We start from the raw sequence: 24966 nt of genomic DNA, 5'->3' as shown, positions 1-24966 counted from the left end.
CCAGTTACAAAAATAATACTTTCTCCCTCAATCAGTTCCGCCTATTCTCATTGGCTGTGAGTTTAAAAAACTCGTTTCTTTCTGGAATGCACATTTTCGTAAATAAGCCAACACGCTGGACATTAAAAACATGGCCACTATCATTGTAACCTAAACAAATAGATTATTTTTCATTTTCCCCCATTATTTCTTAAATATAATACTTTGTTTACTATATTAATTTTTAGTACACTTGGACCAACATGCGTGTTAGCACAACCTTGGAGGTTTTACAAGAGGCTATGTAAGCATATATATATATATATATATATATATATATATATATATATATATATATATATATATAAATACTTGTTGGGACGATTAATCACAATTACAATCGTGAATCGGAAGTTTTTTAGGGTATCAGAATCGGCATTGGAATAATAAAAAAAATTAGCCTATTTTCCGATTCCTTAAGTTATCTATTTCATATGATTTTAGTTTAAGAACCATCTTTCAATGCTGATATTAATAATAAAATTATAAATATTTATTGATTTAAGCTTCCACTAAAAGTAAAATTCATACATCACTCTCTCACAAGTGTAATTTAAAGTTTGAGAAAATATACGCATGTTTAAGATGTGTTTTACAGTAATCGAGACAAAATAACACTTTTATAGTTAAATATTTAAATATTTATAAAGAATTGAAATTGGAATCGGTAATTATATCGAAATCCGGAATAATATTGGAATCCTCTCATCACTAATATATGTAATAGTGATGGGACGAGTCCAATATTTTTCCCGATTCCTATACAATTACTGATTCTGATTCTGATTCTTTATGAATCAGTAAATATTTAACTAGATCGTTGTAATTTTGTTTCAATAATCGTAAATACACATGTCAAATAGGCAGATGTTTTTCTAAACGTAAAAACTACATTTGTGGGGCATGATCCATAGATTTTAATCTTACTGGTAGTTACAAATTAATGAATATATATTATTTTATCATTATTCCTAGCAGTAGAATATTTCGCTCTAAACAAAGTCAATTAAAAAAGAAAATTAAAAGAATCGTTTTGGCATTGGGAAATATGCATACAATTTTCCGATTCTGATACCTCCAAATGTTCCAATTTTTCCGATTCCACATTTTGATTCCAATTAATCGTCCCCACACTAATATATATATATATATATATATATATATATATATATATACATAGAGAGAGAGAGAGAGAGAGAAAGAAAGAGAGAGGAGGGGGACAGATAAAGATAGATAGAGTGAGAGAAATAGGGGAGAAGAAAAGAGAGTGAACGAAAGAGAAAGATAGAGGAAGGGAAAAGGAAGAGAGAGAGAGAAAGAGAAAGAGAGATGAGCGTTGTCGTCATCAGTTCTGCTACACTTTCTTATTCACGTGAACTGATACATTTTAAAAGCCTTATCTCGAAGGCCCAAAGCATCCCAACTTCTACGTGGCCAAGACTACTAGAGTGTTTATTTTTCTTCATCTACTTTTACTCCTAGCGTTACGAGTTCAAGACTGGGTACTGTGGGTTATTTTTATATGCTTGTTAGGGTACTTAATGCTATTTTCTTTTTCTGTAGTGATTGCGTACGTTTTTTAAATGTCTTCTTCTGCAGGGAAATGCTTAGCCGGCAAGAGGAGGTATACTACACCTAGGCAACGCCGGTTAACGAGTCCTGCTAGTTGTTAATATTTGGAACTTGCCAGGCAAATAGAGATCAATTGTGATGAATGCCATCTTTTTCATGGATGTGAAACAATAGTCTAACGATTATAGTTAAAAACAAAGTTCTTCAGCCATGTCAAGTTCCTAATAGCATTTTAGGAAGTGAACAGATTAAAGCTGTGAACCAAAATTATACAAAAGGTAAAATGAGTGCTTTCAGATAGATTAAAGCATCTTGCTTTAAAAACCATGAACAGGAAGTTCACATGACTATCAATTATGGCAGCAAAATTCAAAGCTTCAATCGTTTTTCATCAAACACAAGGCAGGAATCTAAAGCAAAGAAATTGTATGGATAGAAAATTTGTCTGCCTTGCTAAAGAAAATCTTTTTGCTGCAATTTTGAAAAAAAGGAAATAATGGGTTGGTATCAACTCAACAAAAAAAAACATCTAACATGGAAACATGGCTGCCACAAAAATAAAGAACTAGACAGATTTATTGATAATTGTAATATTCTGACAATTTCCATTTTCTTATTAAAGGATAAATTAGAAACAGAAAAACTTGAGTGTCAAACTCCTGGGAAATACAGCATCCTGTTTAATGATACAAACAAACAGAGGAAAGCCAAATCATTACCAAAGAATGGTTGCGGAAAATATGTCTATTTTTATCAATCACAGAAGAAGTTTAAATGAAAGTAGTACCAAAGGCAAAACCCTGAAAGGACCACAAAAAACTGCAAACCTCATCAGAAGACAAATAAGAACGCCTTCCTTCTGATATAGAAACCCCCTCTCTGAAACCGGCTCTGGTGTTTAAAGAACACCCTTGCTTCATTGTAGGATATTCAGTTGGCACGGAGCGGTAATGATGCAATCAACATTTTCTATTACTAAATAGACTTTACAAGATCTCCAGCTATGATATTTCTCTCTGATAGGTTAATAAGAGTAGTGGTTGATGGGCGCAAATCAGCATCTTTCAGTATTAATGCTGGAGTCCGTCAGGGGTCCATCCTGGGCCCAACTCTCTTCCTAATCTACATAAATGATCTCCCAAATCTCATCCTTACATCATTTGTAGACATTTATGCTGAGGACACTACAATCTATGGTAGCACTTCAAAGACCGTAAATGAACAAGTTCTCTCTGATTCTCTCTCCTCTGATCTTCAGCATGTTGTACAATGGAGAAAGAGGGGACTTGTTACTTTTAATACATCTAAAACCAAACATCGGTTGAAATGAATGGTTCTAATCTTGGAGAGGCTTCATGTTTTGACAAGCTTGTGGGCTTAACCTTTACTCCTGACCTGAAATGGAACATGTACATCAAATCCATTGTCAAGGGCACTGGAAAAATGGTGGAAACCTTCTACAGCTCCAGTAGATATCTCACTGCTGATGCAATTCTCTACCTATATAAAAGCCAGGTACGGCCAGCGATGGAGTACTGTTGCCCCATCTGGGCAGGCGCTGCTAGAAGCTTATCCTGCCTGGACAGAGTTCAAAATAGACTTTGTCGCTTAGTAGGGTATGTCCTTTTCTCTTCTCTGCAACCCCTTTCCCACAGAAGAGACGTTGCGAGCCTGTCTCTGTTTTGTCGTTATTTTCATGTCAAATGGTCAGCTTACCTTCAATATATGTCCCCCCCTCGCCAAACTTTCATGAAAAAACACTCGTCTATCCAAAACCAGTATATACAATTACCCACGCTCTTTATCTGTGCCTAAACCGAAATGTAGATTCTCTGAACGAAGCTTCTTTCTTAGAACTGCACAACTGTGGAAATATCTTCCGATTGCCTGCTTCCCAGCTGACTACAATCTGATTGTCCAAATGTCAAATGTAAACAAGTTCTTGATGAACCATCCCCCTTAATAATCCAAGTTACAAAATGCCCACCACTTATGTTTACTACGCTATAATCACATTGACTAATGTATACCCATTAACCGTTATCCTTGAGTGGCTTCCGGGCCTTGATAAGTTGGTGATTCCTGTGTAAAAAGAAAGATCTACAAAACTAACCCAACCATCTACAAATGTGGAGCAGAGGACCATACGATATAAAAGTGTCTTATCGGCCTTCTATTACCCAACCAGTGCAACTTGAAAGATCTTGCCGAGTGCACTAATAATGCAAATGACTGCACAAAGTCGAGACAAAACTGATGGAAAACAGAGTATGTGTAACGATCTTAACTTTACATAAGTGACTAGTGGGAGCGACAGAAAGAAATCGATAATCACTATTTAACTATATATTGCCATGTTCATGCGTTATGTGTCTCCAAATGGATAGTCCTGTTTTCTTTCACACTTAAGCCATGTGACGTCATATTCATTCCTATTAATACTCACAATCGAATAACCCTCGTCCAGTGTGCACTTTTTTCTCTCTTTGACCACATGCTGTCCTTTTTCCCCTTTTCTTCTGACGCAAGCCCGCACACACTTGCTTATTTGCTCAAAGGCTGCTGCTGCTGCTAATACCTTTGCTAGCTAGCTATCCTTCGACTGCTGCTGCTGATGATATTTTCACATGCGCTTATACACGCTGTGTTACACGTTGATCAAGACTAAACTTCTAGTACTCAACTAACTATTTTATATATTAGTGGATCAACTCGCCTGAGAACAGTCGAAAATAGAAAACATTAGATTAACTTAGAACAATATGGATAGTGAAAATTCATTTAAGTATACAGTTAACCGATGGAAGGAGAATGAAACTTAGCAGTAAATCTCCAGATTATCTGAAAGATTTTTTTTACACAGCAGATAGGAGAAGCATAGTTGGAGTTATGTTGGGGCTGACTATAGTTTGATAGGATAATTTTGAAATTGCAAAAAACAAAAATAATTAGAGATATTTCAATCTACTGACCGAGTGCTTGGGAAAAAGATGGAATATGAAACATTGTCATTGGTTGTAGGAGATTGAAAATATGTTGAGTAAAAACTAATCAGTATACTGCAAGATTGTTTTTGTATGACAAGCACCAAAGTAAACAAAAACATTTTTGTCAGCGCAGGAAGTAGCAGAAAAAATAAACTATCATACCGGATCGGTTTCAAAAGGAATGATGAGTGTTGGACAGAAAAGTAGCTTACACCAGTACCAAGAAAACCTTTTGATGGGAGAGGGGGCGTCAATTCAGAGATGCTCTGGTGGAGTTCCTCCTGAAAACCGTTGTATTGGGCTCAAAAGCCAGTGTTGTTTTTTGCTCTGCACTGTGGGCCGTGTATACAAATTACAAGAGGTTAAAAATAATCATGCCTAGTAATTTCACATATTTATTTCTATGATGTTTTTCTTATATGATTATTCATTTTGAACAAGGCATATTGTCACCTGGACGTAAGGGGCTTCTATTTTGGACCATGTCTTCGGGTCTACGTGAGGACGTCAGATAAATGTCTGTTTACATTACATTTAACCTTCTGAATGTTAGGACAGTCAAGGAAGTAGGAAACAGGGCGGGAATTTTAAAGTCTAGCAATTAGAGAGAAGAAGTCATTAAAGTAGAAGTCTTTCCAGCCTCTAATTACCTCTACAGAGAAGGGGTGCGATTTTGCTGCTAGACAGGTTTGTCAGGTGTATGTAGGTTGAGAAAGTACAAGTGCAATGAGTTACTCAGAGTACATACTTGTAAAACAGACAAAATAATGCATCATTGCGGCGATGGGGTAGGGGTTGGAGGTTGATTGATTGTGTGAAACCTATTAGATGGAAGAGTGCTTTTTGGACCTTGTGTAAGAATGAAAGACTAGTGATAGATGTTTCTGATATCTGGACACACTTTGTACAAAGGCAGCGTAAGCATAAATTGTGAATTTATTTGTACTTGTTTTGTTAAAAAAAGGAAATTATTTTCTGTTTGGAGAATTCAAAAAATCATTTAGAAAAGCCAATGAGATATTCATTTTGTTTCTTTCAATACACAGAAAAATTACAGCAACGGTAGTCTTAAATCGACAGTATAATGATTGATGACTTTACTCTTATAAGGCGGTAATTTAAAACTCATAATCCAAAGATGTATTCAAATGAATCGAGATAAAAAAGAACACACAAACATATATTAAAATCCAAAAAGCAAAACATGATGAATATAAAGATGAAGGATTCTTCACCATTTGAAATCGTGTGTCATTAGCACCATGCGAGCAGGAAAGAAAACAGAAAGAAAACTAATAAGAAATACAATTAGGCGCAATACTTGATGGTTTGTCGAATAAGCCCATTGAACCGTATGCAAATATCATTAATTTATATGCATTTATGAAGGAAGGCATATTTAAATGTGAAGTTATCTATTACATTGTTATTATTATGTATTTGTTCCCTATCTCCAGATTCGTCAGTAGCTGTGTCTTTACCCTTCTTTCTTTACACACACACATATAAACATTTACAGACGAACACACAACTCATCTAAGCACACACACACAAACAAACACAAACATGAATACAGACACGCACACACAAATATAAATACACATATACACACAGCGTCAACCCACAAACAAATACACACAGTCACACAGATACACACACGAATGAAGAAATTGATACACATGCAAGCACACAATCTCACACAGAAATAATCACAAGGATACATAGAAACACGCAATCATAAATATACACATACATTAAAACACACACATAAATACACAAGCATGGACAAATGTACACACAAAGACGTAAATACAAAAGTACAGACAAACACGAACAAATACGCACACAAACACGCAAACACAAAGCACAGACAAACACAAACACGAAGACATGCACACACAAACACGTAAACACAAAGTACAGGCAAACACAGACAAACACGAACACATGCGCACACAAGCAAGTAAACACAAAGTACAGACAAACACAGCCAAACAGTAACAAATGCACACACAAACACGTAAACACAAAGTACAGACAAACACAGACAAACACGAACACATGCGCACACAAGCAAGTAAACACAAAGTACAGACAAACACAGCCAAACAGTAACAAGTGCACACACAAACACGTAAACACAAAGCACATACAAACACAGAAATACACAGACAAACACGTAAACACAAAAACACACAAACACAGACAAGCACGGGCGCATGCGCACACAAACACGTGAACATAAAGCACAGAGAAACAGAGACAAACACGACTACATGCGCACACAAACACGTAAACACAAAAACACAGACAAAAACAAACAAACACGAACAAATACGCACACAAACCCGTAAACACAAAGTACAGATAAACACAGACGAACAGGAACACATTCGCATACAAACCCGTAAACACAAGTACAAACACACACAGACAAACACGAACAAATGCGCACACAAATACGTACACACAGAAGCACAGCCAAACACAGACAAACAGGAACAAATGCGCACACAAGCACGTAAACACAAAGCACAGACAAACACAGACAAACACGAACAAATGCGCTCACCAACACGTAAACACAAAAACACAGCCAAACACAGAGAAACACGGGCACATGGGCACACAAACACGCCAAGACAAAAGCACAGACAAACACAGACAAACACGAACAAATGCGCACACAAACACGTAAACACAAAGTATATACAAACACAACAAACACGAACAAATGCGCTCACCAACACGTAAACACAAAAACACAGACAAACACAGAGAAGCACGTGCACATGGGCACACAAACTCGTAAAGACAAAAGCACAGACAAATACAGACAAACACGAACAAATGCGCACACAAAAACGTAAACACAAAGTACAGACAAACACAAACAAATACGCACACAAACCCGTAAACACAAAGTACAGATAAACACAGACGAACAGGAACACATGCGCATACAAGCCCGTAAACACAAGTACAGACACACACAGACAAACACGAACAAATGCGAACACAAATACGTAAACACAGAAGCACAGACAAACACAGACAAACAGGAACAAATGCGCACACAAGCACGTAAACACAAAGCACAGACAAGCACAAACACGAAGACATGAACACACAAACACGTAAACACAAAGTACAGAGAAACACAGACAAACAAAAACACATGTAGTACTTACCAACAAAACAAACGCCCACGTGTTTGTGCCTTGTATAGGCATGCACGACAACAACACTTGGGTTTTTATAAGCAGAAGTCTCGAGGATGTCAGGAATCTACAGGCGCATGCGCAAGAGGAGGGATTGAGATAGTGATATAAAAGGCAGGTCGAGTGAGAAAGTTGTGGTTGTTGTTGTCGTTGGACGTTACAGTGACGCGTGCGTTAGCAGGTGATTAAGAGGCTGTTTTTTTTGTATGTCAAGTCGCGCACTTCGGTGAAGGTCATATAAGTCGTGCACCTCGGTGAAGGTGATGGTCATAAGCTATTTCGGCTATTTCGTTTTGTCTCTTTTCCTGGACAACTATGGCTTGGACAAAGTTTGATTTAAAACTGATACTCGAATTCGACGGATCCACTTCTGTTGTCGACTGGGTCGAAAGTGTTGAGCTGACTTGCAACCTCTGTGAAGTAAAGGGGGTGCATACCGTGATTCCCCTGAGATTGGCTGGAGGCGCCCTAAGTGTATATCAGCAACTTAATGCCGTGGAGTAGGCTGATGTTACCTGTATGAAAAATGCTTTATACAAGGCATTTGTCATGGATCCCTGCACGGCCTACGAAACATTTGCCTCTAAGAAGCTCATGCCAGGAGAAACCGTGGACGTCTTCTTCGCGGAGCTGAAGAAACTTGCAGTTCTATTTGGCAATGGAGTGTCAGAGCAAACACTGGCGTATGCGTTTGTGGCCGGCCTTCCCACCCATGTTAAACAACTGTTGAGGGCTTCCACCAGCGTATCTGTAACGTCCATGGAACATTTGTTAGAACGCGCTCGAGCCATTATCAGAGATGAGGAGGACCTGAGGGAACCGGTTGTAATGATGGCGCAGGCAGCCAAGACTAATGCTGAAAAGACTCCCAGTTTGAGACCCACGACCAATTGGAGATGTTTCTGCTGCGGACAGCGAGGCCATTTCGCAAGAAGTTGTACTAACAAGGGGCGGGGGTGCCCGCGCTGTTGCCAATGTGGTAGTTATGGACATTTATCCCAAAATTGTGCGGGAAATGCATCAGGGGGCAGGACGTCAGCGCCGTCCTGTTCCTCGGACAAGATTTAATTGAGGCGCAACCGACAATAAATGTGTACGTGGACCAAGTGCCTTGTTCAGCTCTTCTCGACTCCGGGTGCTCACACACCATCATGAGTGCCAAGTTGTGTCGAAACTGGACTAAGCAGAACATCAAAGTAACTACAATAGGTGGCAATACGCAAGCTTGCTGTGGAGCCGGAACTGTCAAAGTCCACACAGACGCTGGTGTGGCCGCAGACATTAATGTGCTGGTGATGCGAGGGGATTTGCTGGGATTCGATGTACTGTTGGGATATGATGCTATTAAGGCACTGGGGGGAGTGGTTATCGGAAGAGATGGGACTGTGCGATTTTTTGAAACCCCAGTGTGTGCTGCAGTTCACATTGATCGGCCTGATTTTAAGGTGGACTACGACCCTCATCAAAAAGCATGGACTGCATCGTGGAAGTGGGCAGAAGGAAGGGCGCCAACCGAACTCAAGAATAGCATTGCAGAGTACTCGATACCCGACAAGGCACGTAATGAATACGAGAAGGAACTTGAGGCATGGATCCAGGATGGATGGCTGATCCCCTACCCCAACAAGCTGGGACCACCCAAGGGTCTGATTCCCTTAATGGCGGTAGTCCAGCATAACAAATCAAAAGTTCGTCCGGTGCTGGACTATCGTGAACTCAATAGATACATTGAGACGTACACTGCCGATGCTGACGTGTGCGGCAGCAAGCTGAGAGAATGGCGCCAGAAGGGCTCCAATGTGTCTATAGTAGACTTGCGGAAGGCTTATTTGCAGGTGCGAGTGGATGAGACATTGTGGCCGTTCCAGACAGTGTGGTTCCGGGGTCAGTGATACTGCCTTACTCGACTTGGCTTTGGGCTGAATGTGGCACCGTAAATCATGAAGAACATCGTAAATGCAGTGTTGTCCCAGGAAAAGACCACTGAGGACGCAACATCGGCCTATATTGACGATGTGTACGTCAATGAAGATGTACAATCTGCGTCGCACGTCAGAGAAAATTAGCTCAATTCGGGTTGGAGTGCAAGGATCCCGAACGTCTGTATTAGGATTGGACGTTTGCGGGAAAGACGGTACCTTACGATGGAGGCGTGGCAGTGGAATTCCAAACATCCCTGATGTTATTACGCGGCGGACTATTTTTTCCTTGTGTGGGAAACTTATTGGTCACTTACCAGCGTGTGGCTGGCTCCGCGCAGCTGTGGACGTCATCAAACGCAGGGCAAGTTTAGTAACTACAGGTTGGGATGATGTATCTGATGATGCTCTTCTAACTCTGATGACGACAGAAACCCTAGAGAGAGTTAACAAGGAGGACCCTGCCCGTGGAGAATGGTGTGTCGATGGGGACACTGTGAATGTGTGGGTTGACGCTAGTTCTTTGGCATTGGCCGTTTTATTAGAGCAACGTGGAAATGTAATTGAAGACGCGTGCTGGCTGCGACCCGTGAATGATGCTCAACACCTCAACCTGGCGGAACTGGATGCTGTTGTGAAGGGTTTAAATCTGGCACTGCAATGGCAGTCAAATAAGTTACACTTGTACACAGATTTTCTCTGCGTCTACCACTGGGTGTCCGACACTCTTTCGGGACGAACGAGAGTCCGCACTAAAGCAGCCAGTGAGATGTTAATCCGGCGGAGACTAAACACCCTGAAGAGTCTGGTATCAGAGTATGACCTGTCGGTGAGTGTAACGCTCGTGGCATCACACTGTAATCGTGCAGACCAACTAACCAGTGTGCCTCACAAATGGTATGAAGCTGTGAAGACAGTCGTGGAGTTCGCTGCTCGATCTTGCGCAGTTGGCGCAATTAGCTCATGCCAAATACAAAGAATTCATGTAAAGAGTGGACATCCAGGTATCAAAAGAACTCTGTATTTTGCGAGGCATGTGGACCCGGTAGTGACAAGGGCGGATGTCAGGCAGATCATCAAGCCTTGTGAGGCATGCCAGTCTATCGATCCTGCACCTGAGCAATGGCAGAAGGGGCGATTGGAGGTTGAGCATGTGTGGCAACGATTAGCGATGGATATTACCCATTACAGTGGTAAACCCTTTCTAACCGTTATCGACTGTGGACCCAATCGTTTTGCGGTGTGGCGGTAAATGACCAGGCAGGACTCAGCGAATGTTGTCCGCCAACTGTCATCTATCTTTTCTGAGCGAGGTACGCCGGAAGAGATATTGACGGACAACGATGCTGCTTTTTGTAGCCACCAAGTTCGGCAGTTGTTGAATGAGTGGGGTGTCCGACTACGACTGCGATGTGCTCATGTGCCATCAGGGAATGACATTGCTGAGAGGAGCCATCGCAGCATCAAGAGAATTGCTGCCAGAAAGCAATGCACCATTACGGAGGCCACGTATTGGTATAACATCACACCAAAGGATGGGAAGACACTAACAACAGCACCGGCCAATGCCATACACAAATACCGTGTAAGGATAAAGGGCATTGACACTGTCCAGCCAATCGACGAGGAGAGTCATGACAAATACAAGGTAGGGGATCCAGTTTGGGTTAGACCCCGTGGAAACCGGTGCACCACAAAGTTCAAGCGAGGACGAATATCTGGAGTGGTCAGCCAGCAGTCGGTCCTTGTTGATGGAACCCCATGCCATGTGCGCGATCTTCGCCCAGTTAGTGAAGTACACCCCACAACTACAGAGAGCGATGAATCATCAGATGATGAACTGCTGATGAGTGAGGTCACCGAGCAAGAGAGTGGTAATTGTAGTTCGTCTGATCAGGCAGGATCAGAACCAGAACCAGAACCACACCCAGAACCAGAACCAGAACCAGAACCTTAATCCGAGATTGTAAATACCACCCTTCGCAGAAGCCAACGAACTAAGAGGCCACCCCGGAGTGCACTCTATGTGATCATCAGATCAGGGGGGGGGAGTGTAGTACTTACCAACAAAACAAACGCCCACGTGTTTGTTCCTTCTATAGGCATGCGCGATAACAACACTTGGGTTTTTATAAACGGAAGTCTCGAGGTTGTCAGGAATCTACAGGCGCATGCGCAAGAGGAGGGATTGAGATAGTGGTATAAAAGGCAAGTCGAGTGAGAAGGTTGTGGTTGTTGTTGTCATTGGACGTTACAGTGACGCGTGCATTAGCAGGTGATTAAGAGGCTGTTTTTTTTGTATGTCAAGTCGCGCACCTCGGTGAAGGTCATATATGTCGTGCATCTCGGTGAAGGTGAAGGTCATAACACATGCGCACACAACACGTAAACACAAAGCACAGACAAACACAGACAAACAGGAACAAATGCGCAAACAAACACGTAAACCCAAAAGCACAGACAAACACAGACAAACACAAACAAATGCGCACACAAGCACGTAAACATAAAGCACAGACAAACACAGACAAACACGAGCACATGCGCACACAAATACGTACACACAGAAGCACAGACAAACACAAACACGAACACATGCGCCAACAAACACAAACAAATGCGCACACAAACCCGTAAACACAAAGCACACGCAAACACAGGCAAACACGAACAAATGCGCACGCAAATACGTAAACACAGAAGCACAGACAAACACGGACAAACACGAACAAATGCGCACACAAACACGTACACACAGAAGCACAGAGAAATACAGGCAAACAGGAACAAATGCGCACACAAACACGTAAACACAAAGCACAGACAAACACAGACAAACACGAACAAATGCGCACACAAACACGTGAACACAGAAGTGCAGGCAAACACAGACAAACACGAACACATGCACGCACAAACACTTAAACACAAAGCACAATCACAGACACACACGAACACATGCGCACACAAACACTTAAACATGTATGTACGCCGAGTGAGGAAAATCTGCAAAACACAGCTTACAAATATAATATAATATAATATAATATAATATAATATATATATATATATATATATATATACATATATATATATATATATATATATATATATATATATATATATATATATATATATATTACTTTACTAATTCTGAGAAATAACGAATCCTTTTTCTGGAGCTAATGCATATTTTATTTTGTCACAAAATACATTCATATTCGCGTTTCATTATACTTTCTCATTTATCATAATATTATGTTATGGTTTATATATATATATATATATATATATATATATATATATATATATATATATATATATATTAGTGTTGGGACGATTAATCTAAATTGAAAATGGGAAAAATCGGAATATTTGAGGGCCTCAACATGGATATCGGAATCGGAAAAATTTGTACCAATTTCTCGATGCCAAAACGATTTTTTAATTATCTTTTCTATTTGATTTGTTTAAAGCAAAATATGACATTGCTGGTAATAATGATGAAATAAAAAAATATTAATTTATTTTAAAATAGACCCAGAGGAGAAAGTAAAATTCCCATATAGGGAAAGCGTGATGCTCCTTATTTATTTTTCGAAAAGCATTAAAGAATACTAAAATAAAATTCCTCCCCCCGCTGAAAAAATTCGATTAAGAACCTCTATGCTCGTCCAATTTTAACCCTTCCCCCTCTCTCTTTACCCTCTATACTTCACTCCACTCTCCTCTTTCACTCATCTAAAAGGCTTCCCTCACCCTCTATCAACAATAAAGCGAACTATCTTTCTACCGGGGCTCACACCAGTAGCAAGCCGTCCAACGCACCGTTCTGAATATTATCTCCAGGATTATTTTGCTATTTTGCCACCTATACTATTTATTTCGAGGTCCATTGTCTACTTAAATCAATGCTCAACTTCTATTACACACTGGGATAATTACAATAGAATGGTATATCCATCTAATATGGAGTGCACTTTGTCAACACCGAGAAAGCATTTGGACTACACCAACCAACACACACTCAAAGCAACAATGAATAAGGCTGACCCGTATTCTTTTCGAAAAATCAATAAAGAGCAGTACACTTTTGTCTATATGGGAATTTTACTTTGTCCCCTGGGCCTATTTTCCGCCCACCTGGATTTATAACCCCGAACGACATTGGACTCCTTCCGATAATGGATTACCCAGGTTGTATCAACTTCTCTTTACGTATAATTTTTCCATATAATTATCTACAACCACTCAAGAAGCAATTTTCAATAATTGTGCTGAAAAGCAAAATTAGTGTCCATTCCCAGCTGAACATTTTGCTAACCGCATTTCATTTCCTCTGATGATATGTTCCATTGTTGAAAATCCATGGATTAAGGAACTTAAAATAACCCCTTCTATATATTACTTTTGTCAAAGAATAAATTCTTGAATCGAATATATGTCTCTATATGTTGTTTTTTTTTCAGAATTTAAAATCTAACAACGAAACTTATATATTGCTGTATTCTTAAATATTGAACTTTTCCTTTTTGGCTAGGATCACCTTGAAAGAATTACTTTAAGTAATATCTATCAGCATTTTTCATCTGAATTCTATCAGTGTCTTATCTCGCTTATATATATATATATATATATATATATATATATATATATATATATATATATATATATATATATATATATATAGCATCCTGAGGTGAATAGGAAGACAGATTTATTCGTTGTGTGGTATCGAGTCTTACAGAATATTTTTGGAGGTAATATTTTATAAGACAATTCCAGGCAAAAAGAGAATAGCTCAATAAACTATATATATATATATATATATATATATATATATATATATATATATATATATATATATATATTGTTTGAATATATACATGGCTATTAAGCTACAGATACTCGTTTGCCTTTCATCCATGTAACGCATTAGCCTGTTGAGTCCTCACGAGGATGAAGCACGGAAAATTTTGTATAGCTTATTGCCGTATATATTTTTTTATAACTTACTATGCATGTAACATTACACACGGGTTAACAAGTAGACACCCATGACCCAACACATTGTAGCAAGGAACAGAAAACAATAACTCAACTTACTTTTTCGTGTTGTAATAACGACATTTATTTCCGAGTACTCTTCCGAATAAACGTGATCGTGCGCCTTCTCTCTGACTGCTTCCCTCTCAGATGTCTCTAACGTAGTCTAAAACGTTCTTTCAGGCCAGATCTTCTGTCTGTTGCACAAGTTTTTTTTGTATTTTTCTTTATCTATAAAGACGTTGATGTAATTTCGCACTCCGTATGCATTTGCATACGCGCGTCCGCACTCTGTGTAACGTGCATCCAGGAGATAAGTGCCCGCGTGTTTGCGTGTTGTGTGGGTACGTGGGAGAGACGGATGAGGGGAAAAAGACTTACCTCGAGACCAGCTCAGCGTTACCGACCAAAAATAGAAAAGAGGGACCAAGATAGCGACCGCCGTCTTTTGTAAAGTATGATGTCTCGCAAAGTCACACGAATTCTCGGAATATGCAAATTTAGCCGACCTAGAACGACGATAAAGGCGGGTGAGGGGAAAGACGTGGGGAGTGACGATTGAGTTGGCTGGGGAATCGTGTGGCTGTTGCTTCTTGTGCCGTGTTGAGGATATCTTACCGTGTTAAAGAGAGAGTCGGGCGCCATCTTGAATTTTTCCCTACATTCTTTTTCTTACAGTAATTTCTCACTTTTACACTCTGTGACACCTAGCTCTACTCCTGTATTGAGTACTGTTGAAGTAAATGCAGAAAATGGATATATGAAGTATCGTATCTCTTTATAACATTTTATGTAGGTACATGAAATCGTTATCGAGATAAAGTAACACATTGGAGACAGGAATGAGTATCCTACTCCAAGAAAAGAGAAAAGAACAACTAATATTATAAAGACTTTATGTATAGCTGAAAGAGGTGCTTGGTTAATCCGCTTTTAGTTACTTTATTTAGAGCTAAAAGAGAACACAGAACGCCAGCTCCTAGTATTCACGCAGGGAACCAAATTATTTGCTTCCATTTCTTCTCTTTACCCCAAACAGAAAAGATGTTATCTCTTAGTATCAGCAGCAGTAATAGTTCTTTTTCTTCTCTCTCTACAGTGTCGTTCATGCTTAGTCTTGGTAGTAGCGGTAGTTCTTTCTTCATAATCCCCAAAACAAGAGTGTTATAACTAGGACTAGCATTACAGAATATTTTTCATTATTTTTACTGGCGAGTATATCCGACACAGTAAATCAACCAAGAACCGCATCATTCTATAAAAAACATATGAGATATCAACGGATATATACTCGAGAATAAAAGAATGAAAAGAATATTCTGTTGTCTTAGGCCTAGTTATTACCATGTTACAAAGAAAACAGAACACGGGAATAGAGTAACAAATTATATTAACAATAACATACAAAAGTGTGAGTTGTTCATCTAGCCAAAGAACAAGCTTCGATTGTTTACCGGATGTTAACCCCCGTACTACCGCCTTGTCTTCCGGAATTTATTGTGTATGGATCAATTAATTCGTAGGTAACGCAAGTAATTCTACCACAGCAAACAGATAAACCGATACACGTCAGAAACACATGTGGACGGCATGGCATTAAAACAAAAGTACAATTTACTTCTCACCACAGGAAGATATAACACAAATCAGAATGTGGGGAAGGTCGATTAAGCACCCCTTAAGGACGATCACTCCACCTCTGCAAAAATGTCTGGGCAGCCTCATCGGCATTCCCTGTCGGCGTTTCCGGCAGCAATAAACTTTACCCACTGCAAAGAAGTGAGGCAAGACCGGTGTGGTGGACCTCCTTGGACTATCTAGAACGATATCTCTGCACAGCAAAGGAAAGGTCATCATCAGTTACAATGACCCACTCCTGTTGAACAGACTGTCGGGAACGCATCTTCAATATAATAGAATGACATCTAAAAACGAAGTGATATTCGAAGAAAGCATCTTATTCCTTTTGTTTAATTACTTTTGAATGCAGACATCACCTTCACCTAAAAATCAAATGATTTTAGGTCTGAGCTCAGGTGCGAGCATTGTTTCCTTTTAGCTGGTGCAGGCTAGCTATGCCCGCTCATCCCTTAGACTCTTCCAACCGTCACTACAATAGGATACATATTGGAAGAGAAGCGGCTTTAATTTGTATATAGTGCATTAAGAAACTTTCTGCATCAAGGAAAATCGAAAAAATACTACAAAAAACAAACTTAAGGATGGTACTTCTCCAGGTAAATCCAGGAAATTTATTTAAATAAGCAAGAAGGTGAGGATGGGAGGGAAGTGCACAAAATTGCCTCATCAGTCTCCTCAGTGTTCCCCAGTGCGTCTCAAAAGATTGTTCATAAACCAAAGTCTTCTGAAAGAGAAACAGTAAAACCTGAGAGGGTGGACCTCCTAGGGTAACCCAAGACCAATATCTCAATCCTACAGATTAGAGTTAGAAGAAACCATAACAATTCACCCTCTGTTTAAAAGATGGGTGCTGTTTTCACAACGTTTCGAACGATGTAACCTCCGACCTTCATCAAGCGTATATTTTTAGCTCGCGAATTCTAAACGGAACCTTTTATTTAATGCACATGTGTAACATGCACTCGTTCCGTTAGCCGCGAACGTGGATTAAACAAAAGGTTCCGTTTGAGATTCCATGCACATTCCCGAGTTTAATAGAAAGATCCCCGAGTTCAAAAGACTACGCCTAAAGAAGGTCAGAGATTACATCGAGTGAAATGTGAAAATAACACTTAAGAGAAGAACAGAAGTCGACAGAATCTAAATATTACAAATAATCAATCTAAAATGTTCAGAATATAGAAAACGTTTATATGTTGTAAAACAAAGCAAGCGCACAAACCAATATACTTAATTATTGAAGCTATAAAAATCATATTCAAGTATAGCAGTAATGACAGCAGTAATGGTGGTTACATTAGTAATGTAATAATAGCAATAACTGTTGTCAATAAAACAATCTGATATTTTTCCTGAATGCTATTAACCGTTTATTACTTGCAAAACTCTATGGTTCCAGTTGCATTATCATAAGCATGATTAAATACAATGTAACTAATACAGACAATAACGTAATAATAGAAATTACAGAACTCGTGGAAATTCCACGGTTGCTGAAAATTTTTTACAACACATTGTAGATAAAATGAATAAAAAAACTATATAACAACGAATTTAAAACAATTCTTAGAAACCTCTATTTAACTCTTTAAAGCTAACATTAATAGTTTGAAAATGTGTAATAAAAAAAAACTTACATTCTCCTCTCAGCATGACTTTTTTTTAAATTAAAAAATATAATAGCCAATTGTAAACCGTTAATAGACAGCCATATTAGTTTTAAAAACTTTTGGAGAGGAAACGATTTAAATGATTTTAATTGATGAAGTGCGACTATAAAGGGAGGTAACTCGTTTCTCATTAAAACATGTTTGCAATGATGATGGGTTTGGACGTACGAACAAGCAAATCAATATTTAGATAATAAATTAAATTGAATGAATCAAGTTTTCATATTATTTGTTTACTTGTAATCAGCTACTGATTGCAATTTAGTGTTATGAAAAAATAAATTGTTGTTATAATACTACTAAAAGTAATAATTTACCAATAATATGAGCGCACTTTCTCTGTTTAGTTGTATGTCCCTCCATATTTTGAATTTTCTAAGGGAAATAATTACATAAAAAGCCTCAGCGTCAAATGGCACTTATGCTATAGGAAACAGATACTACGATCGATCGTAGCCCAAAATTCAAGAAAGATAATTTTCTATGGGTACATACACATATACGTATGTATACATGTGTGTATGTGTATATATATATGCATGTGTGTATGTGTATATATATAAATATATATATATGCATGTGTGTATATGTATATGCATGTGTGTGTATATATATTTATATATATATTCATGTGCGAGATGATATAATTATTTTCGCAGTCAATCAACGTTGCAATTCAAAAGAGCAATGCTATCCAACAAAGTGATAGTCCAAGACTCCAGTTTCACACTGATTTTTACTCATTAGTTTGAACACTTCTGAACTCTGGATTCGAATCCAAGTGTCTTGCATACGAGGCGAGTACTCTGCCTGTTAATCAACTGCGGCACACACAAGAAACTCACACAAATCAACCAAACCGCAGCGAAATCCAACTATGGAATGAACCTACTTTGTCTCAAATAAGGTGCGTGGTCATACAACAAACGAAGACTCAAGCACTATATTCATATGTTCAGCTGACAAACACAAATGAGGGCGACACTTGTATCGTGAACATCCGGTTTGTTTGCTATCAGATTCTTGCTTGACTGTGAAAATAATTATATATCGCTAATCGAGCCAGAGATGTCTCGTGTCGCGGGATTCGAATCGTTCGACTGGTAGTAATCGTGACACCCTGCACTGAAGAATCCCGAAAGGATGAAACACTAGTGTCTGTAGGTATTTAATTATTATAGTAAAAAAAATAATTATGACAGCCCCTTTAAGAAATTCGTTTCTTATCGTTGAGCACTTTCGGTTGAATTAAAAGTCGGTCAATTTAGCTCTTATGCGTAGATCATCGTATTACGATTTTATAACTGTCTGTCTGACGTAATGCACATTTGAATTAAAATGTTTAAAATTCAACGCTATTTCACACGGTTAATGGTAGCCGAATGGATACGGCCTCCGCTAATCGAGCCAGAGATGTCTTGTGTCGCGGGGTTCGAATAGTTCGACTGGTAGTAATCGTGAAATCCTGCACTGAAGAATCCCGAAAGGATGAAACACTAGTGTCTGTAGGTATTTAATTATTATAGTAAAAAAATAATTATATATATATATATATATATATATATATATATAACTATTTCATTTATTCACATAAATTTACTATACGAAAGTATAGATTTATGCGTAAACTTTAAGTCTTTACTTCAAAAGTGCTCAATACGTAGGTAGAGCTATTTAGTAATTTATAAAATATATATGGCGATTAAGCTACACTGAATATTCTGCGTTTCATCCAACTATAGGATTCGTCAGGCTTATGCGCGAATTCTGTCGTTGCTTCTTGTTTTTATACATGTTGAGGATTACTAGTTGGCCACTCAGCTTTCTAGTATCCATCGCGCCCCTTCCTACCAGCCAATGGGCATGCATTTTATCAAACAAAGGATCTGTTTTAGAGCTAGGTTAGTGGTTTTAGGTGGCCGTTCTACTTCTTTTTTTTATATACATATAAATATACCTATGTGTACACAATAATGCACATATATATACATATATATATATATATATATATATATATATATAAATATATATATATATACATATATGCGTGTGATCGTTTATGTATATTCATGTTTATTTAATTTATTTATTTGTTTGTTTTCTATTGTTATTGTTAGTTTTAAAGCTATTTTGTATCGCTATCCTAGAGTAAGTTTTATTTTGTGAACACAGTTGTTTGCTATTTCCCGCCTACAGTTTAGTTTATTTTGAGGTTCTTTAAAGTACAGGATAGAATTTTTTTCATGGAGGCATAATTTACATGGGTCGTCTAAATGTCTGCATGTGGTAGCTTGTCTTATTATTTTCCATTCGACTACCGGCGAATGTCCGCTTTCTTTGAGTTCCCAGTATTTATTCGCTAGTGTTGTTTTTAGACGGTGTTTTTTTATTTTTGAATGTGCTTTTGTGGTCATAGTATCGGGTTTTGAAATCTAAGGAAGTCATGCCTATGTAATATTTTTTGTTATTCGGGTTTTCTTTTGCAAATATTGTTGCTTGATAGACTACTCTTTTTGTTAGACATTTGTTTTGGACTGGGCAAAGTGTGCGCTGTCTACAATTGCATTTATCTTGTTCGTTATTAGTATTTTTATTTATGGTATGGTTGTACTTGTCCGGGGTTGGTTTGTTATTATTATTATTATTATTATTATTATTATTATTAATATTATTATTATTATTATTATTGTTATTATTATTATTATTATTATTATTATTATTATTATTATTATTATTATTATTATTTCTGCTAGTGTTGTTTTTATTTCTGTCCTGGTGTCTACTTTTTTATTGTTTATTTTTTATTTCACCACATTAAAATAGATATGGAAAGAGTAAATTTCGAAACATCGCTAAAAAACATCCCCACACTCAGCAAGCATAGCTATATTATTAAATTAATCAAAAAACAGATGAACTAATACGCCGAATGCGATGGCGAGCAAATTTATTCCTTAAAAATGAAAACGTAAACAAGAAATAATCCTATGGTTTTAAAACCCTTAAAAAGTCGAAAACAGTAGACCTTTTGATAAACTTTAAAAATGCCCTTTTAAACGTAATTAAAAACCTAGAATTCCACAATCAACCTAACAATTTCCAACGGAAACTACACAAAATCGTTAGAAACATAAACAACTCTAATAAAATCTTTGTAAAAGCAGATAAAACAAGAAACTTTTATAAAATAGATAAGCAAGAATATAACAAACTAATCACAGAAAACATTACAAAAAACTACAAAAAACTAGACACAAACAAATGCGATTATATAGATATAATAAATACTGAAAGTAAACAAATTACAGATAAACTAAAAATTAGCGATAAAGTTGGCAAATTGAAACCTAGAGAATCATACATTCTGCTTAAAGACCACAAACGGGACTTTAATAATAATCCCAGCACCCGCCTGATAAACTCAACTAAACCAGAAATAGGTAGAATTAGCAAACCTATACTTTTTAGAGTAAACAAACAAATCAAACAGGACCTAGAACTAAACCAGTGGGCAAATACTACCGAAGCAATCACCTGGTTTAAAAATATAGAAAACAAAGATAAATCTACGTTCATACAGTTTGACATCATAGACATTTATCCCTCGATATCCGAAGAACTTTTTAACATTGCCCTAGAATTTGCCGAGGTATACACTGATATATCCTCAGAAGAAATCAACATAATTAAAAAATGTAGAAAATCAGTTCTAATAAATAACAATAACCAATGGATAAAAAATAAAGTGAAAAATTCATTCGATTTGGCGATCGGTGCCAGAGACTCTGCAGAGGCATCAGATCTTGTGGGATTATTCATTCTATATACCCTCACAAGCATATTCGATACTACGGATATTGGCCTATATAGAGATGACGGACTAGCTATAATAAAAAACTCCAACAAAGTCAAGGGAGAAAACTTTAAGAAAATCATACACAAAGAAATGAAAAAATTAGGCCTAAAAGCGGACATATCATCCCACATAAAAATAACAAACTTCCTGGACGTCACGTTAAACTTAGATAAAAACACATATGAACCATACATAAAAGATAACGCTACTCCAATTTACGTAAACCCTAAGTCCAACCACCCACCATCAATTATAAAACCTATTCCTAACTCGATCGTAAGTAGACTCAGTAATAACTCAAGCGATGAGAATGCATTTAACAGGTCATCCGATATTTACGAAACAGCCCTAAAAAACAGTGGATACAAAAATATAGATATCAAATATAAACAACAAAACACCAACAACTATAATAAAATTTAAAGCAGAAGAAAAAGAACTATAATTTGGTATACGGCCCCATACAATCAACTGTTAAAAACAAAACTTGGTAAGACATTTCTAGATCTTATTGAATAACATTTTCCCGCAACCAACCCCTTACACAAAATCTTCAATAAAAATACCTTGAAGTTATCTTACAGTTGTTGCGAAAATTTAGAGATGATAATTAAGGCACATAGTAACAAAATACTAAATGAAAACAATGTAAGCAACAACAAAATAAACAATAAAAAAAGTAGACACCAGGACAGAAATAAAAACAACACTAGCAGAAATAATAATAATAATAATAATAATAATAATAATAATAATAATAATAATAATAATAATAACAATAATAACAACAATAATAATAATAATAATAATAATAATAATAATAACAAACCACCCCCGGACAAGTACAACCATACCATAAATAAAAATACTAATAACGAACAAGATAAATGCAATTGTAGACATCGCACACTTTGCCCAGTCCAAAACAAATGTCTAACAAAAGCGTAGTCTATCAAGCAACAATATTTGCAAAAGAAAACCCGAATAACAAAAAATATTACATAGGCATCACTTCCTTAGATTTCAAAACCCGATACTATGACCACAAAAGCACATTCAAAAATAAAAAAACACCGTATAAAAACAACACTAGCGAATAAATACTGGGAACTCAAAGAAAGCGGACATTCGCCGGTAGTCGAATGGAAAATAATAAGACAAGCTACCATATGCAGACATTTAGACGACTCATGTAAATTATGCCTCCATGAAAAATTTTCAATCCTGTACTTTAAAGAACCGCAAAATCTATTAAACTGTAGGCGGGAAATAACAAACAACTGTGTTCACAAAATAAAACTTACTCTAGGATAGCGATACAAAATTGCTTTAAAACTAACAATAACAATAGAAAACAAACAAATAAATAAATTAAATAAACATGAATATACATAAACGATCACACGCATATATGTATATATATATATATATTTATATATATATGTATATATGTGCATTATTGTGTACACATAGGTATATTTATATGTATATAAAAAAAAGAAGTAGAACGGCCACCTAAAACCACTAACCTAGCTCTAAAACAGATCCTTTGTTTGATAAAATGCATGCCCATTGGCTGGTAGGAAGGGGTGCGGTGGATACTAGAAAGCTGAGTGGCCAACTAGTAATCCTCAACATGTATAAAAACAAGAAGCAACGACAGAATTCGCGCATAAGCCTGACGAATCCTATAGTTGGATGAAACGCAGAATATTCAGTGTAGCTTAATCGCCATAGTTATTTTATAAATTACTATATATATATATATATATATATATATATATATATATATATATATATATATATATATATATATATATTTAAAAGAGTGTAGCCATCAACAATTGTGGGTTTTTTTTTAAAGGTTTTCATCATATTTTTATTTTAAAATATTTTTATAACGCGTTTCGAGCTTAGGGTGTGCTCTCTTCAGATATTTTCGTAAAAAGTTTTTCTTTAAAATGGGAGTTTGTGGATATGCCTCCGCTGATATTAAATATGTTTTTCATAGTGGTGCGATGCGTGTGTTCAGTGTTTAGACGTTCTGTCACCAACTTTAAGTGTTTCACTGTGACCGGTCAAAGTTAGTTTCAAAGAGTGTTTTTTAGTCCATATGGTGAAGGTTTTTATGGCTTCTTTAGGGTTCTTTTTTAAAGACTTTCTTTCCCCATGTATAGCATACACTCACACACAATCCCATACGCATACATATATATTCATGTACATGTACACATGCACACGCACACAGGCACACCCACATACACACGCGTACATACATAGAAATATATGTAGCAGCATACATATATACACATATACATACCCACCTACACACTCACACACGCACTCGCATACATCCACCGCTAACAATTATTTTTATTTTTTTATTTTTTATTTTATATATATATATATATATATATATATACACTTTTTTTTTCCTACCAAAACACGCATGTATATATGCGCTTAATCATTCAGACATATGTACACGCACCCACACACACACACACAAGTAAGATGGAGAATAATAGGTAGAAGATATATATACACACACATACACGCACATACACACATATATGTACACACATATATGTATGTGCACATGCACTCACAAACATCCACATAGTATGTAGGCACATACACATACACACACACATGCACACACATAGACATATGCAGGGGCTCACACATACGCGTATATCCATATCCACACGAACACATTTACCCACTCATACATGTGCATACATATGTATATATACATACATACACACATACATACGGATGTGTATACACTCATCCACCCATATATATATATATATATATATGGGCACATGCATTCACAATCCCACACACACATACATATTCATACATCCCACCTGTGTATATATTGGTTGGAGTTTCCTTTCCAATCCATGCACATATGCATACATGGATTCGGTCACCCAAAGATAAGTGCACGTATATATACAAACAAGATGTAGCATAGATAACAGATGATATATAATTATACACACACGC

The sequence above is a fragment of the Euprymna scolopes genome, chromosome 17 (genome assembly GCF_053919585.1).
Source record: "Euprymna scolopes isolate OS-2025 chromosome 17, ASM5391958v1, whole genome shotgun sequence".
Lineage (NCBI taxonomy): Eukaryota > Metazoa > Mollusca > Cephalopoda > Sepiida > Sepiolidae > Euprymna > Euprymna scolopes.
Note: the sequence above shows the minus strand (reverse complement) of the source record.